Consider the following 14,945-nt stretch of genomic DNA (forward strand, 5'->3'; position numbering starts at 1 on the left):
TAATTCAGGAATTCTTAAATGAGATATACTCCAAGCTGCTAGAGTGGAAACCAAAATAAGTCATTATAGCATAATAGTAGGGGGGATTAGAAAAGAACAAAATGACTTCATACTATTATTTAAAGGAAGAATAAGGGCAACATTGAATAAATTATTTTATCTATATTCTGCCCCATTGCTTCACTGACACTGTTTTCACTAAGGTTGCCTCTAAGTTTCTAGGAATCATAGCTAATGGATTTTTTTCTTCTTCTTCTTCTTTTACTTAACTCTCTTGGAGAAATTGACAATGTTGACACTCTTTATCTTGAAATTCTTTTCTCTCTCACTTCTCATTCTCTCAGTTCCTTTGAGTTCCATTCTTGTTCTCTGACTGCTTCCTCCTATGTCTACTCAATAAATTTATCTCCATCTGTGTCTTACATGATCCTATTTCCAAGGGTTGAAGCATACACTTTCTTTTCCTTCTATTTTATTGCTTTACTTAGGCAGTCTTGTTCATGCCCATTTTCTTTGATCTACTAGTTTACAATGATGAGCCCAAATTTATATTTCTATCCGGTATTTTTTCATGTACTCTAGAATCATATATAAAAGGACCTTTTAGACATCCTATGTAATCCTCAGACTCAACATTTCTAAACTGAAACCACTGACTTCCTCTCTCTCCACTGAGTGCTTCTCCTTCTGGGTTTCTTCTCTTCATTTATGGCACACACACCGATACAATGGGCCCAACAGTTAACTGCCAACTCTCTCTTCACTCGTACTTTTCTGTCAATAAGCAATAATGTTAATACTATTTATTTATTTATTTAGATGGCTGATCTTATTTATTTGTTACTCTTAGAAAATCTTATTTTTGACTGGATTCAGACTTAGAGGCAGAAGCTCTCAGAGAGGACAGCCTCTGTCACTTGGCAATCTGTTTCTGGAGTTTTTCTTTGGCCTCCTTCATTCTCCTGGCCAAAACTTTAGCATATTCTGCAGCCTCTTCCTAATTTTTCTTAGTACACTGTTTCTTCAAAGCAGAATGTCGATGTTTGTGTTGGAGGACACGTGGAGTAACGAGATGCTGAATCTTGGGCACTTCAGTTTTAGGTTTCTTCTTACTTTTTTTGTTTAGGGGCTTTCTCACAACATACTGGAGGACATCATATTCTTTGGAGAGATTGAAAAGTGTGCGTATTCTGCTAGCTCTTTTGGGCCTCAGGCAAGAGGCACAGTAGTGTGTGAGTCCAGGAATATCCTTCTCCCCTTTTTTCACAATGACCAAGTTGAGAACACCGAGATTAGCATCCACAATGCAACCCTGAACAGATTTGCTCTTTCTTTCTCCAACACTCTTTGGTCTGTGGCAGGAATGTCCTTACTCAGCAGCAGGCGGACACAGCCATGGGTTAAGACACCCTGCTTCATGGGGAAGCCATGTTTATCATTCTCACCTGTTTATCCTTGCCACCACTGATTTGGACTGTGTAATCCTTCAATTCTTCACCCAGAGCATCAGCAGCAACTTCTGTGGCCATATGCTTCTCAGAAAAGGTACAAAGTTTATGTTCACTGTCCACTTCAATGAGTTTCTGGCAGCTAGTAGCTGGGAAAGAGATGTTCAGCTTCCTCCTGAAGCAGTCTTCTGCCTCTGTGGCACCACGAAAAAGAACAATGTTAATGCCTTTTAATTAAATATCATATTTTAGTCCTATTTTCACCCTCTCTATTCATGCTGCTACTGGCTTACTTCAGACCTTCCTCATTACTCGTTTGAACCATTAGCAAATCTGATTCACTCTCTCCATCCTGCCCTCCCCAATCTATCTTCCATGGGGCAATCTTATCTTTCTAAAATGGCAATTTGAAATCATTCCCTATGCTTCCTATCTCAATGGCTGCCACAGTCCATAAATTGTGATTCAAATTTCTTACCATGGCACACATACATGGTAACAACCAGGTACAAAAATAGTCAATATGTTCTTGTAAAATCAAATTTTGTTCTCTAACACTTCTCTTCCTTTGCCTTTTTAAAGTAAAACAGTTTTTATTTATCTTTAATCTCACCTCAAGTAGTATTTTTTGGAAAAGCCTTCAAGATTCTCTCAAGCTGACTTAGAAGGCCCTTTCCTCAGGCTGTATTAGCAGCAAATTTGTCATAAATTTCTCCACTAGACCATGCAGCACGTCGTTTTTCTCTGGCTTGCCTGCTGGTAAGGTACCCGAGTTCAGGGACTAAATATATCATTTGGTCTATTACTTAGAATTTAGTTCGTATTCAATGAATGTATAGTAAATAAGGAGATTAATGAAATTTGTTATTAAAAGTATAGTTATTAACTCTATAGTTTGTATAGATATATAAATAATATATATAACATATATAAAACTTATATTTATATAAGGAGCTATGTAGAAATGTGTTTATGAATGTTATTAAATGAATAGTAAATAAAGGCAATAAGAATTTGTTTTTAAAATGAGCTTTTAAAGATGGATTACATTTTTTGAATAGAAATAGAGAGAAATTTTTCCAGATAGAGAAAGTAGTGCAGACAATGGTACAGGATAAGTTCAAGTCCAGTGAGTTATTTGATGGGAACGTACAAGGAAAATTTTAGAGAAGATTGTAAAGAGAACCACATCACAGAGAGCCTTGAATATGTCATATTTTCTGTGATTTGAAAAAAACAAACAAACAAACTTTAGGATAGACAGTGTTATAGAAATTTTATAGAAAGGTTAGTTTCAATCTCCCCCTAGAGGCATTAGGTAATATTTGAAATATCCCCAAATAAACAGGCATACATAGCCCAGGGTTGCTTATCTGACATTTAAAAGACTGTAACAGGTATTTCACCTTCCAAAGAGAAGTGTTATAAGTAGTTCTATTACCTGTTATCTTGATCAGCACTACTCATTTTTTAAGTAGCATAAAGAATGCTAGAAATGTATTTTCATTAATAAAGTGTGTCTCATTCGAAATGCATGGATGGGCTTGATAAAATATATAGTACCTCCACACTTGCACAGCCAAGGCATGAGAATTTAGAGACCTCAGTAGCCTATAATCCTTTGAGCCCTTTCCTGGCTTAGGTTTTCATTCTAACCTATTCTGTCACCTGATTCCAACAACAAAAGTGGCCAAATTTCACCACTGTAATATTGTGCCATTTGCCTCAAGTGAGTCTCATACGCAAAGTCATAGTTGAAGGGCCAAAAGGGAAGAAAGACCTGAGATCTTATTGGTCAGATAACAAAAGATGACATGATAATGCGTTGCCAGGTTGCTGGTACATGTGTGTGGGGAGTCAGGGGCAGAATTACTCTGGAGATGTGATTTCATCCCACTTGCTTATGGTGATGGGGGAGGGAACCTGTATTTCTCAACTATATCTATCTATTAGAGACTGATTATCTCTCCCCTCCCCAAAAATATTAATAAATGTGAAAAGCCAAAGTGATTTTGGTCAGCACACAACACAGGTTGAGGACTTTGTATTTGTTAGAAAAAGGGAAATCATTGAAGTTTTTGAGCTATCCAGTTACCTTGTGGGTTAGTACGTGATGCTTTTGAATCAAGAAAAAAGATTGATCTCTGATAGGAAATTAGTTTCAACCCTTGCTAAACTTAGTGAACTTTTCTGTTATGTAGATATAAATCTGGACTCTATAAATTGGTGTTGATGACTTATTCCAAATCCATAGCTACTTCTACTACAACTACTACTTCTAATCATCATCACAATAATAAATCTCAGAACAAATATCTTTAGAGTTACCATTGGGTCTTTACAACTTTGAAGCATTTGTCACTCTATCACGCACACTGTGCAACTAATTGCTGAATAATATGTTTTTGTTTTGCGTTGGGGCTTTAACATTTAGGTTATTTTAAAGCCTTATTCTTCAAACTGTTATGATGACCAAAACATATGTTTGTTTCTATATTATCCCTCATTCATCTTTTTATTTATTATTACTGTCTTTATTTGCTTTAGTATACTTAATTGTAGAGTGAGGGCATTAGATACATCAACCTTGGTAGTTCTTTTCTCAAATCTTGGAAAACAATCCCAAGAACTCTGGTCTAGGAGATGTTTTGCAGTAGTTCACCTGAGACCAATCCTCACTTTCTATTACCTTCTTAAAACAGAGCAGGAGGACTGGGCAGCAAATTAATGAAAAATAATGGTGAATGTGAATAGCTTTTCCAGCTTTCTTTCTTTCTGTGGTTTGATAAGTTTGATCAATGCTAAATTTCTCTGTTGTGGAGTAATGAGCACACAAGTATAGATCTACCTTGAGAAATGATTAAAATTCAATTAAAGTTAAAACATAAACTTACTTTGTATTAAGGATATAACAAATTTTAAAATTTGTTTTACTACTTTCTGTTAGGCTTCAGATGCCGGAAGCATGGTTATACCTTTAATAACACCAGGCTATATATTTGTCTTAAACGTACCATCCTGTTTGGAAGAAAAAGTATCTGAAAAAGATGTTAATTTTCCAGTCTCTGACAAGCTGTCTACCAAATGACTTTCCTGTGACAATAAATAGGTTTCAGTTGACATGTTTATTTACATACTATTTAATACACCTTGTATTGAAAGGAGACAATAACTTGAATCACTGCCAGATTACTTTGCTCTATGCAGATAAGAATATAAATTCAAGACCTCTAATACATAATGGCACTAATCTTTCACTAGTGAATAAAACCCTCCAAATTCTCTATGCCTTACCTTCCTTTTGTTGTTCATTCAAGGGGGATACTGTTCTTTTTTCCTCCTTTTGAAGGGAATAGAGTAACTCCTTTTGAATAAATAGAGAACACAAAGTGTGATGATATTCTGAAATTTATTGCACAGTAGCTTTTCTCTTTCACAAATTTGCAAGTAATAAATTTATGAGAATGTGATTATGGAGGATATTTTTTCTCTTTTTCATATCTCACTATACCTTATTTTGGAAGAGTTATTCTAGGTTTTTGATCTTTTAGAATTCATCTCTCTTCTATGGCTAAAGATCAGCATCAGTATCTTAAAATGTACATTACTAATTGTTTTGCATTTTTTATAAACATGTCTTCTTAAATATATAGGTTGCTTTTATGCTTCATATCAAAATAATCTGAGTAGGTACTTAAATTTAACACATTTGGGACTCTGTGGAGATGAATTTTAGATTCTTAAAATTTTTGTTTGACAGCAGTTTCAGGATTGGCTGAAATATTTCTCTAATAGCAAAAGAATAGTACTTCAGGGGTGTGTCTTATAAATGACCAGTATTAAATTAACTTCTATAATAAGCCTTACTTTTTATTGAGTATAGTAAAGAGGTTCTGGGTTATTATTTCTGGAAAAATGTGGAGGTTAGACAGTGTAAACACTGTTCTAAGCAACCCTTATCTCTACCATCTTGCCCTCATTATATTTAGACTCTAAATATGAGGTGAAAGTTTAAACAACTGACCCAAACTGGTTAACTGGAGACCAGGAAGATCAATATAGATAATAAAACCCCTACTACCATAGTAATTCTATTATATCAATAAAATATCTTTTTGCAAACAAATTAGTCCTTTATGGTACTATTATGCTTTTGTACTCCTTGAGATAAGAATAATCATAGAAAGATCAGTTGCAAAGTTAAAGAAAAGGTGAAACTAGTCACCTTTGGTTGTAGGACTTTTGGTTTTGGTGGGATATCAGCTTTCTACTTTGTGTCTGAAAAGTTGGTATGACTTTTTATAAGACAGCATATATTTCTCAGTCCATATATACCAATTTTTTCCTTCACATCATACCTGAGGCATTTCTCTGAAATCTTTTTCAGTTTAAACCACCGGAGTGGGACCATCTTAACCAACATATCTGGTTGATGTAAGCAAATCACATCATTCTTTATGACTTGACTGTTCACATTAGCACACAAATATTAATTCAGTGACTTTTTTTTTTCCACCAGAAAATTAGGCAACCTATAAGAAGTTTAAGCACTTAGGGAACCTTTCTTGAAATTAAAGTTAACACAGGAAAGTATATCATTAGAATTCTGAAAAACAATATGAATTTATTGAAAAAGTTTCAACTATAATTTTAGTCTTAATTCACATTAATGGAAAATAAAATTCATAAACGAACCAGGCAGAATGCAATTGAAATACATTTTAATCCAAAAACTGAGGCTCATTTTCAGTTGGTGGCCTCATCTGAACTCCGTAATTTTCTCTTGCCACTTAATGGCTGTAGTGAATTCTGGCAGGCGCCTTGTATCACAATTGTGAGCTGTCAAGGTAAGTAAAAGTAGGTATGAAACTTGATAACTTTGGTCAATTACAAGAAAAGTTCTCTAACTGCAATTATGTAGTGAGAAAAGAGTTCACAGCATTAATTCAAAAGGTCCAATCTAGATTATTAGAGGCTCTCAGTCCTGTCAGGGAATTCTTAATGTTACTGAGTAGGCTTCTGAGCTCATATTTATCCAATATGACAGTGTTTTCATCTTGAATTTTTCATAGTGCGTCTCCATTTAGGTTGACAAACACACACAAAAGATCCATCTTCACAGTAATCAAAGTAATCATGCCTGGCTTTTTCTGCTTTGCAGTGCCATAGATCATGTTGCTACGTACATTACCGACAAGTGCAGATATTAAACTGTGAAAATTAAAACTGTATGGTAGACCCAGAAGAAAATCGGAAAAGGCTTCGAATGACATTGTCTGGCTTATGCAACACCACATGCAGAATTCCTTGAAAGGAGTATAAACATGGAATGAACATGCACAATACTGACATTTGGCTGCCTGAGAAAATCTTTTGTTTCTCTTGTAACTTAATAACAGGACAGATTAAAAAAAAATATTTCTATGTATTTAGGTGTACATTTAAAACACACCTACCCTCATAAATCTCTTTAACATATAGTTACAGGTACATTTTAAACCTCTACTGATACTTTGATCTAATAATCAACAGAGGGATTTAGCTGATCAGCCTGAAGTTAGTTTGAAGCTTTGTGAGGACATTTGAAATCCTTTAGGCTCTCAGCTTTGCTGGCCTTTAGTAAGATAGGACTGCTGTTTGCAAATTATTCCCATCTACATACCTCCCACTCCTGCTAGACAACAACATCAACATCCCACTAGAGTTATTATTTCTTTGTTTTATAGTGGAATTTGCTCTTTATTTTTTTAGACTTTTGCTTCAGACCATTTAAAAGAAAACATTTGTAAAAATAATAGAGCCACATGGTCTTTCTGTATTTTAAGATAGATTATTCCTTTTTCTTGTGGCTCATATGAGGTCGTGGTAGCAGGTAGAGAACGAAAGTAGATCAATTTTTATTTAGTCATTTTTTAGGAAGTATTATTTAACAATTTTTTTTCATTTTTTATCTGTATGTATGCAAAGAGTAATTATAAATAAAAAAATGACTTTTAAGTGTTATGCGAAAATTCATTGCAGGTAATCGTTTCAGTTTTGTAGAATATAAAAATTTTAGGATGTTATATGCCAAATTAAGAGTTATGACATCCCCTGGTATGGGACTTCTAAATAAGAATTTATATGGTGATACCAGTCCTCCACTTAGAAAACATTAAGTATTCAAATATTTCATTTAAGGAATGAAGAATTTTTCTATTATTTACATGTAAGAATTAGGTAGGGAAATTGATAAAATCTTTTTCTTAAATTTTAAAATTATCTCAGTTTTTCACACCACATATAGTTTAAGCCAGGGATACCTTTTAGATTTTGTCTCCATTTCTATTGAAATAACTCTGTCATCTTCAATGCTTCCTCCGATTTTGACTGGGGGACTGTAAGACATCTCATGAGCACAGTTCCTCCCTTAAGACATGCCGTTGTACTGTTTGCTCTTCTGCTGTTCTGACCCAGACTTTCTGCTAGGATGTTTGATGGAAAATCCACCGAAGTCATAAGGAGTCATAAAGGTACTTTGCTGTCACTGCCCCAAATGCCGTTTCCATCAGCTCACAGAGGCCAAGGAAGACCCATGAAGCCATATCAATGTGGATCACATGGGAAAATGAGACTCAAAATTGTGGTTTCCCTGACTTTGAGATTTTTAGTGAAAGAGCTCTGTTTTACTTATAGCTGCTGGATTTGAAAAAAAAAAATAAACTGAATAATTTCATTACAATGGCACACTCAGAAGGTAGATTTCAGAGAGTTAATGCAATGATGAGTAGAAAAGAAATATGGATGGGTAGAACAAACCCAATTCTCAGTGGCTTATTGGGTTAAAAAAAGAAAAGCCAAGAAAAGAGAATAACGGAAATTTACAAAAGAAGGTGTGGTCAAGAAGAGAGGAAGAAAATGAGACTCAGAGAATTGAAGCCATTTTGCCAGAACCATCCAGCTAGTGATGAAAGAAACAAACTTTGAACCAAATATTTTCCATCACAATGCTGGCTTTTTGCATTGGCATTAAACTGGTTTCCATAACTTAAAGATTTTTGACATTCATCATAGTTGGTTCAGGCTACTAGAACAAAATACTGTAGGCTGGAGAGCTTACAAACACAGAAACTTCTTGGTCCCAGTTCTGGAGATGGGGACGTCCAAGATCGAGTGGCCAGCAAATTCATTATCTGGTGAGGGTCCTCTTCCTGATTCATAGGCAGCTGTCTTCTTGTGTGTCCTCACATAGCGGAAGGACCAAGGGAGGTCTCTCAGGGTTCATTTATAAGCACACTAATCCCATTCAGGAGGGCTCCATCCTCAAGACCTAATCACCTCCCAAAGGCCCCAATTCCTAATGCCATCACACTGGGGATTAGGATTTCAACATATAAATTTTGGTGAGACAATAACAGTCTACGGCAGCATTTTAGTTCTAGAGAGAGATTTTACATAAAGTTAGTTCGACGAGAAAATACATATAATATAGACAAAGCAAGCATTGTAAGCAAGAAAGGAAAAAACTCAAGTAACTGGGTATTTCTGGGAGGGATCTATAAGCCAAATGGTTCATGTGAATATTAGCATGCAATATTGGCTTGGGGTATAGGATTTTATTGCCAGCATGGGGACAGGAAGTGAGATTCTAAGTTTATTTGAGTAGAAGCCAAAACCAAGCTCCCTACATAGGGCTAAGAATCCTAAAGGACTGCTTCCTCTGTGAAAAGGGGCCTAGAAAAAGTGCCCATCAGCCCAGAAAAACATTGTCAGCAACACAAAACTGGATCACTAAGCAGGTGCCAATTAATGATATGGAGTCTAATTTTACACAACATATGTGGGAAATTCCTCACTGAGAAACATAAAATTAGCCCGGATTCCTGAGAAATGTGTAACCCTAACAAGAACAAATGCTACAAACTGGGACATTTCTGATTCAAAGAGAACCATACACATTCCAAGATTACCATAAAAAAATCGCAACTACTACCAGGGATCAAACTGCTGTGGGTGAGAGCTGGCTGATATAAAAGTAGGGGGTTGATACTCTAAGAATTCAACTTCTGAGGGTTTAAGTCATGTGTATTTGAAATGATCAAAGAAACAGGAAACACACCATTAAATAAGAATGAGACTCTATTAAAAATAGGTTTTCTTTAAAAAAATCACATATTTTAAACATTAGATTATATAGAACTGAGTAAATCATTAGTGGGCTTAATTAATTGGAGTATATATGTGATAAAATCATTGAATATTGATCAGTGATGAAAATAAATAGAAAATATGAAAGAGAATTTGATAACTGGAGGAATAAAGGCAAACTCCAGGCTTTGTCTATTAAAATTCGTTGCAGAAATAGGGAATTGAGAAACTGGTGAAGATGCAAAATTCTATGATAATTTGATGAAATTTTTGCAGAACTGAAGAACATGCATGCTCAGATTGAAGGTTTATACTAAGCTCCAAGTACACAATTAAAAACAGGAAAGACTGAGTTTACTGATCATAGAGACTTACTGAAAATTCCCCAAAAAATATGCTTCAGTAATTACAAAAACAAAACAAAACAGATGAAATAGATACAAAGCAATTGTACACAAATTGGTAAATGTTGTTATATCTAGATAGGTATTTATTGAAATTAAAAATAACCCCAATGAAAACTTTGATGAAATTTTTAAAAAGATAATCATTAAATACTAGATTTCAAAAGTATAGAGGATGAGGAGAGGGGGGAAAGATGGCAGAGGAGTAGGGGACCCTATTTCAACTGGTCCCCGGAATTGAGCTGGATATCTACCAGACCACTCTGAGCACCCACGAAACCAGCCTGAGATGTAAGAAAATCTGGATCTCTACAAACAGAATATCGCAGGTGGTTGGTCTTGAGGTACGAAGCAGGGAGCCCTGATTCCGCGGGCAGATATCAGAGGATAAATGGCAGCAGGAGGGTGCCTGGCCGTGGGGATTCTACACCATCAGTGAGCGACAGCCTCGCGCACTGCGGACGGGGCACAGACTCGCAGACCAGTAGCGGTGGGGAAAGGACTTTAGGGCAGCCCCCGGGGTGGAAAACCAGAGTGGAGGGCTTGCGCCTGCGAACTGCAGCCCCCAAGGCGGAAACCCGGAGAGGCGGGGTCCCGCGCGCGCAAACTGGGAGCGGCTGGCGGTTTTAGAAGCACAAAGGGCAGAGACGTGCCCCGACCTGGAGGCAGGACTGGGAGCGCTGCGGAGGGGCGCACAATCCAGGCCGCTGCAGTTTATACCAGCACAGACAGAAACAGAGACAGTGTGGCCTGGAGAGCTCACTGAAGAACAGACTGCGATCTCTCTGCTCTGAGGCAGAGGGTTGGAAACAGTCTCTTCTGCTCTGACTCGCGGAAGAGACGCAGAAAGCCGCCAGGGAAAGGCGCCAGAGAACAAAAGCCCCAAAGACTGATTCCCACTGAGCCCATCCCCCACCACAGGGGGGCAGGGCAACTCCACCCAAACAGGGTTGCCTGAGTAACAGTGCGGCAGGCCCCTCCCACAGAAGACAGGCTGGGAAAACAAGAGACCAGCAACCCTAAGGTCCCAAGAAAACAGGTGCATCTTGCTTGGGTTCTGGTCAATAATTTGGACTCTATACTTTCCCTCAAACACCCATCAACAGAATGACTAGGAGGAGGAGCCCCCAAAATAGAAAAGACTCAGAGATTATGACTTATGCTGCAGATTTACAAATGGATGCAGATATAACCAAGATGTCGGAGATGGAATTCAGGCTAGCAATTGTGAGGACAATGGCTAGAATGGAGAAATCAATTAATGGCAACATAGAGTCTCTAAGGGCAGAAATAAAAGGTGAATTGGCAGAACTTAAAAATGCTATCAATGAGATCCAATCCAATCTAGATAATCTAACAGCTAGGGTAACTGAGGCAGAAGACTGAATAAGCAACCTGGAAGACAATATAATAGATAAAAAGGGAAAAGAGGAGGCCAGGGAAAAACAACTCAGAATCCATGAAAATAGAATCAGAGAAATAAGTGACACCATGAAGCGTTCCAATGTCAGAATAATTGGAATCCCGGAGGGAGTGGAGAGAGAGAGAGGGCTAGAAGGTGTATTTGAGCAAATCATAGCTGAGAACTTCCCTAATCTGGGGAATGAAACAAACATTCGTGTCCTAGAGGCAGAGAGGACCCCTCCCAAGATCAAGGAAAACAGGCCAACACCCCGGCATGTAATAGTAAAACTCGCAAATCTTAGAACCAAGGAAACCATCTTAAGGGCAGTTAGGGGGAAGAGATTCCTTACGTACAGGGGGAGGAACATCAGAATAACGTCAGACCTATCCACAGAGACCTGGCAAGCCAGAAAGGCCTGGCAAGACATATTCAGGGTACTAAATGAGAAGAACATGCAGCCAAGAATACCTTATCCGGCAAGGCTTTCATTTAGAATGGATGGAGAGATGCAGAGCTTCCACGACCAGCAGAAGCTGAAAGAATATGTGACCACTAAGCTGGCCCTGCAAGAAATATTAAGGGGGGTTCTATAAAAGGAGAAAAACCCCAAGAGTGATATACAACAGAAATTTATAGGGACAATCTATAAAAACATCTTCACAGGCAACATGATGACAATTAATTCATATCTTTCAATAATCACTCTTAATGTGAATGGCCTAAACGCTCCCATAAAACGGCACAGGGTTGCAGATTGGATAAAAAGACAGGACCCATCCATATGCTGCCTACAAGAGACTCATTTTGAACCTAAAGATACATCCAGACTGAAAGTGAAGGGATGGAGATCCATCTTCCATGCCAGCGGACCTCAAAAGAAGGCTGGGGTAGCAATTCTTATATCAGACAAATTAGATTTTAAACTAAAGTCTGTAATAAGAGACACAGAAGGACACTATATCATTCTTAAAGGGTCTATCCAACAAGAAGATCTAACAATTGTAAATATCTATGCACCCAGCATGGGAGCAGCCATCTACATAAGCCAACTGTTAACCAAAATAAAGAGTCATATTGATAACAATACGTTAATTGTAGGAGACCTCAATACTCCACTCTCAGCAATGGACAGATCATCTAAGCAGAAAATCAACAAGGAAACAAGAGCTTTGAATGATACATTGGATCAGATGGACCTCATAGATATTTACAGAACATTCCATCCTAAAACAACAGAATACTCATTCTTCTCGAGTGCACATGGAACTTTCTCCAGAATAGACCATATACTGGGTCACAAATCAGGTCTCAACTGATACCAAAAGATTGAGATTATTCCATGCATATTCTTAGACCACAATGATCTAAAACTGGAACTCAATCACAAGAAAAAATTTGGCAGAAATTCAAACACTTGGAAGCTAAAGACCACTCTGCTCAAGAATGTTTGGGTCAAACAGGAAATCAAAGAAGAACTTAAACAATTCATGGAAATCAATGAGAATGAAAACACATTGGTCCAAAACCTATGGGATACTGCAAAGGCAGTCCTAAGGGGGAAATACATAGCCATCCAAGCCTCACTCAAAAAAATAGAAAAATCCTGAATTCACCAACTAACTCTACACCTTAAAGAATTAGAGAAAAAGCAACAAACGATGCCTAAGCCACGCACTAGAAGAGAAATAATTAAAATTAGAGCAGAAATCAATGAATTAGAAACCAGAAACACAGTAGAGCAGATCAACGAAACTAGAAGTTGGTTCTTTGAAAGAATTAATAAGATCGATAAACCACTGGCCAGATTTATCCAAAAGAAAAGAGAAAGGACCCAAATTAATAAAATTATAAATGAAAGGGGAGAGATCACGACTAACACCAAGGAAATAGAAACAATTATTAGAAATTATTATCAACAACTATATGCCAATAAACTGAGCAATCTGGATGAAATGGAGGCCTTCCTGGAAACCTATAAGCTGCCAAGACTGAAACAGGAAGAAATTGACAACCCGAATAGGCCAATAACCAGTAACGAGATTGAAGCAGTGATCAAAAACCTCCCAAAAAACAAGAGTCCAGGGCCTGATGGATTCCCTGGGGAACTCTACCAAACATTCAAAGAAGAAATACTACCTATTCTAGTGAAGCTGTTTCAAAAAATAGAAACAGAAGGAAAACTTCCAAACTCATTCTATGAGGCCAGCACTACCTTAATCCCCAAACCAGGCAAAGACCCCATCAAAAAGGAGAATTTCAGACCAATATCCCTAATGAATATGGATTCCAAAATCCTCAACAAAATCCTAGCTAATAGGATCCAACAATACATTAAAAGGATCATCCACCACAACCAAGTGGGATTTATCCCAGTGATGCAAGGGTGGTTCAACATTCGCAAATCAATCAATGTGATAGAACACATTAATAAGAGGAGGGAGAAGAACCATATGGTCCTCTTAATTGATGCAGAAAAAGCATTTGACAAAATACAACATCCTTTCCTGATTAAAACTCTCCAGATTATAGGGATAGAGGGAACATTCCTCAAGTTCATAAAATCCATCTATGAAAAACCCACAGCGAATATCATCCTCAATGGGGAAAAGCTGAGAGCCTTTCCTTTAAGATCAGGAACACATCAAGGATGCCCACTTTCGCCACTATTGTTCAACATAGTACTAGAAGTCCTAGCAACAGCAATCAGACAACAAAAAGAGATAAAAGGTATTCAAATTGGCAAAGAAGAAGTCAAACTCTCTCTTTTCGCAGACAACATGATACTTTATGTGGAAAACCCAAAAGACTCCACCCCCAAATTACTAGAACTCATCCAGCAATTCAGTAATGTGGCAGGATACAAAATCAGTGCACAGAAATCAGTTGCTTTCTTATACACTAACAACGCAACTGTAGAAAGAGAAATTAGAGAAATGATTCCATTTACAATAGCACCAAAAACCATAAGATACCTCGGAATAAACCTAACCAAAGAGGTAAAGGATCTATACTCTAGGAACTACAAAACACTCATGAAAGAAATTGAAGAAGACACAAAAAGATGGAAAAATATTCCATGCTCATGGATCGGAAGAATAAACATTGTTAAAATGTCTATGCTACCCAGAGCAATCTATACCTTCAGTGCCATCCCAATCAAAATTCCAATGACATTTTTCAAAGTGCTGGAACAAACAATCCTAAAATTTGTATGGAATCAGAAAAGACCCCAAATCGCCAAGGAAATGTTGAAAAAGAAAAACAAAGCTGGGGGCATCACGTTGCCTGATTTCAAGCTATATTACAAAGCTGTGATCACCAAGACAGCATGGTACTGGCACAAAAACAGACATATAGACCAATGGAACAGAATAGAGAGCCCAGATATGGACCCTCAAATCTATGGTCAAATAATCTTTGACAAAGCAGGAAAAAACATGCAATGGAAAAAAGACAGTCTCTTCAATAAATGGTGCTGGGAAAATTGGACAGCCACATGCAGAAGAATGAAACTCGACCATTCTCTAACACCATTCACAAAGATAAACTCAAAGTGGATGA

The 14,945-nt window shown here is 37.3% G+C and overlaps 1 pseudogene; it reads right to left on the reverse strand.

The window, feature by feature from the left end:
• Window positions 1-856: 856 nt before the first annotated feature.
• Window positions 857-14,945, reverse strand: part of LOC116637715 — a 28,316-nt pseudogene continuing 14,227 nt past the window's right edge.

The sequence above is a fragment of the Phoca vitulina genome, unplaced genomic scaffold (assembly GCF_004348235.1).
Source record: "Phoca vitulina isolate PV1807 unplaced genomic scaffold, GSC_HSeal_1.0 scaffold15, whole genome shotgun sequence".
Taxonomy (NCBI): domain Eukaryota; kingdom Metazoa; phylum Chordata; class Mammalia; order Carnivora; family Phocidae; genus Phoca; species Phoca vitulina.